This window comes from Equus quagga, chromosome 12 (assembly GCF_021613505.1).
Source record: "Equus quagga isolate Etosha38 chromosome 12, UCLA_HA_Equagga_1.0, whole genome shotgun sequence".
NCBI classification, from domain to species: domain Eukaryota; kingdom Metazoa; phylum Chordata; class Mammalia; order Perissodactyla; family Equidae; genus Equus; species Equus quagga.
Window position 1 is genome coordinate 107,044,160 of NC_060278.1, and position 3,977 is coordinate 107,048,136.

Sequence of the window (3,977 nt, forward strand, 5' to 3'; positions counted from 1 at the left end):
CATATATATGAATCTAGGTAAAGGGTATATAAATGTTCATTGTACTGGTTTTTCAACTTTTCCATAACTTAATGCATTTTTTTAAAAAAGTTTCTAGAGAAATGTTATTTTCATGGCAATTAGTTAATTTTTAATCCTTTGGGGAACGTTCCATGCATTTGGCGGCACGTCTGATGCAATATTTACAAAATGTAACTGAGGCATCCCTTGACGTCCCCGCAGTTACAGTACGGTCAGGGAAGGCACAGACACACACAACCCAGGCAGTATTCCGGAAGGTCGTGCAAGTGTCACTGTCTTTGTTGGGTGGGGGCTCACTTCTCCAGCTACTCCATGAGGGACGTCATCGGAGCTGGGCCTTCCTTCCCTTCCTCTGGGCACATGAAGCAGCAGATCATTCTCAACCAGGAATGAGCCCTACCTTTGCGTCATGTTAGTCCTTACCAAGGCACTTCCACTAGCTTTCACTTACCCCCAAGGTCAAGTGCAAACTTCGTGGCTCAGCATACATCTCATGAACACTTTATGTGCAGCCACACGAGCTTTTGACAATTCTGTAATGGGGCACGCCCTTCAGTACTTTGGGCCTTTGCATGAACAATTCCTTTGTCAGGGATCAGACTGCCTGGCACACCTCGACCTGCCCTCAAAACTCTGCTCGAATATCTCATCCAGACTCAATCTTCTCCCAGGGGTTAGATTCTGGATTTTACTGCTGTATTTGCTACATACATACACACCCACACATGCACGCGTGCGCACGCTCGCACACTCACACACTCCATTGTATCCCCAAAGCCTGACCTGGCCTGGATCTCTTCAGAACTGATATTCAATAAATATATGTTGAATGAATGAATGAATACACCAGAAAGATGAAGCAAGTGCTCCAACGGAATGAATGTTTCTTTCTCATATCAAATATAACGGAATCTGGGAACCTCATGGCAATCAGTTTAGTCTAAGCAGGCATTTGGAGATTTTATACAGGTGAACTCTGGCATGAAATGGACATATAAATGGACATTTCATACACCTAGAGCCATCTTACATGATATAACTTCAGAAATGTGTTCTAGAATGTGATCTGTACCAAAAACTTCCTAATAAGTCCTGGGAACTTTATTCTGATTTCTTCCAGAAGTTTTTAGTCTTTTCCTCAATTCCTAAATTAAGTCTGAACACCCAGTTGAGTTTGGAATGGGACTCAAGTCATCAAAAACATAAGTTACTTCTTGGGTTGCATGAAAGATCTGGTAAGTTGTTTTAAATTTTCATTTTTTAAAGAAAATTAAATTGAGGTGAATTTTTCATTGACAGTGAAATATATACTAAGCTGTGGATGAATACCTTCATAAAAATTTATCTGAACGAAGTGCGGCCCGTCTTATTTATGTCGAAGTCTGTAAAGTCTGCAGTGAAAAGGGGAAAGTACTTTCCTGGAATATATTTGTCTCTGTCACAAGCTGCATCTTGAGGAAATTGGCAGGCATTTGAAGTGGAATAATTCCTTAGTGTTCTGTTTAGTTTGGATTTCTTTGATTCAGGGGTGGCTTAAAACCAGAATCAAGAATACCTGCTTTTAACAAGCAACTAATGTTTTCTCTTGCTTTGTGTGTGATAAATGTTCAATAAATGATAGTTGAATTGAATCATCTTGTTCATCCTTTCTTGGGGCCATTGGGGTTATTCAGTCTCTTCTTAAATATGGAAGAATTCTGAAAGGAAAGAATCTCCAAAATAATCTCTCTACTAGCAATTTCTCTCCCCCTCCAACTCCGTGTACACAAAACCCCAAGATCCCACATTCTAAAAATGCTTCTTGGATCCTTCCTCAGGTTGCAAAAGTCTGGAGTGAATCAAAGACTCCCTGGTCCACCCGCCTCGCCTACTCCTTCCCTATGATCCACGCCCCCTCTTTTCTTACACATTGTTTTCAGATCCCCACGGGCACTCCGGGTCTGTGCCTTCTTCCTGGGCTTCTCCCCACCTGAATGCCTTCCCCTGTCCTGTTTGCCTGCAGAAGTCCTATTTCATCCATCAGGGTGTAGCTTATGGCCCTCGCCCTCTCGGAAGATCCCCCGCTGCCTCAGTCCCCTCCCAGAGGGCCCTGTGCCTGTCTGCAATGTATTTGCAAACAGAAAAGAGTAATAGATCTTCATATATGCTCTTCATACCCTTTACAAATGTGTGAAAACATTCAGCTGCTGTAAAATCTTTTGAGGAAAATAAGATCCAATTAGCGTCGACTTCTATGTCGGGAAGGCTGGGGATTTCGAAGGGATTCCTTTCACTCATTCAACTATTTTTTGAGCACCTGCTCTGTGCCAGGCACTGGAGAAAAAAAGCAGACAACAAGACCTGCCTTCAGAATGCTGAAGCTCTAGTCCAGTGGGATGTTTTTGACCTGCCCTGTGCCAGGGACCATGGCTCAAAGCTGAGGAGGAGAAATGAAGGGAGTGGACAGGGAAGATGAAAGTATGGCTTGTGCATGGGTTGCAAGTCAGGGAGTAGGGGAGACATGCCCGGAGGTCAGTGGCTGAAAGCCTTGGATGCCTCACTAGGGAGTTGGCTTTCCTATTTTTAAGGCTGATAATGAAGAGGAAACCCAAAATAAGAGGAGTGGCGCATGGAACTAGCTGGTGGGAACAGAGAGGGGTGCCAACCAAAGGCCTTTGAGCAATCAGGATGCGGGCAGGATGGAGTAACAGATTTTTATATTTAAATGACTCCTAGCTAGAGCTTCCTCAACTGGGTCATCACTCCCTGAACCTTGTCTCTGAGCCGCGGCAGGAGCCAGGACACCCCCGCCCGCCCCCAGCAACAGCATACCCACCATCCACCAGATGCCCCCTCTACCCTCACCCAGGGCCCCTCCACCACTCACCACATGCCCCCAACTCCCTCCAGGCACCCCTGCCCCCACTAGCCTTCTCTCCTCAAAGAGAGGCGGCTCAAGTGTTGTCTTGTAAACCACGGCTGCCCCTCCTCTTCTCCACCACCTTCTCCTGTCTCCCCAGGTGGGTGGTAGGCTGTGGCAGCAGCCTGCTCAGACTATTGCCAGATGACCCCTCCTGCAAAGGGGTGGGCTGGGAAAGGTCCTCCACTGGCTGGACGAGGCCTGGATTTATAACTGGCCATTCCAGAAGCAGCAATCTGGACAGAAACCCACATCCCTGACACCCCTCTCACATCCAGGACAGTGCCTGGCAAATAGTGGGGGTCTGATAAATGTCAAGGAACTCATTAAGTGAGGAGGAAGAGACTGTTGATGCTGCCATGCCAGGTGGAGGGACCTTGCACAACTCAGGAGCTGGCGCAAATCCAAGACTCACGAGCCAATCCAAACCTGACTGAGGGGCAGGTGTGCTGTGCTAAGGGCAGCCTTGCCAGGGTGGGGTCTCCCAGGACCACCGCGGGGCTGTTCAGTGACCTCTGGGGGGCCTGCGCTAGGGCGGGGCTGGGCCTGCTTAGGGCTTAGAAAGACTGCGGTGTAGTCGGAAGTGCTGGGGTGGACTTGTGGCTGGGCCTGAGTCTGCTCAGGACCCGCTGGAGGTCGGGCTGCCAGGGGTCTGCTGGCAGCCTGCTGGGGCTGGGGCCAAGGCCTCTTCCTGGAACGGCTGTCAGGAGCGCTGTGTTTCCTCACTTTGAGGGCAGGCCCCGCTTGGGGACCTGCCCGGGTTTGGGGCCTGCCGGGGTTTGGGACCTGCCCGGGTGTGGGGCCTGCCGGGGTTTGGGGCCTGTCCGGGGTTTGGGGCCTGCCTGGGATTTGGGGCCTGGCCAGGGTCGGCCTGCAAGGTGGAGGCCTGCCCGGGGGTTGGGGCCTGTAGCTTGGGGCCGGGCGAGCGGGGCCTGCTCGGGCCGGGGCCTGCCGGGGTCGGCGCCCGCCGGGGTCAGGCCTGTGGGCCTGCTCGGGGTCGGGGCGCCCTCCCTCCGCCCCACCGGCCCGGCGCCCCCTCGCGCCCCGGGCGGGCCCT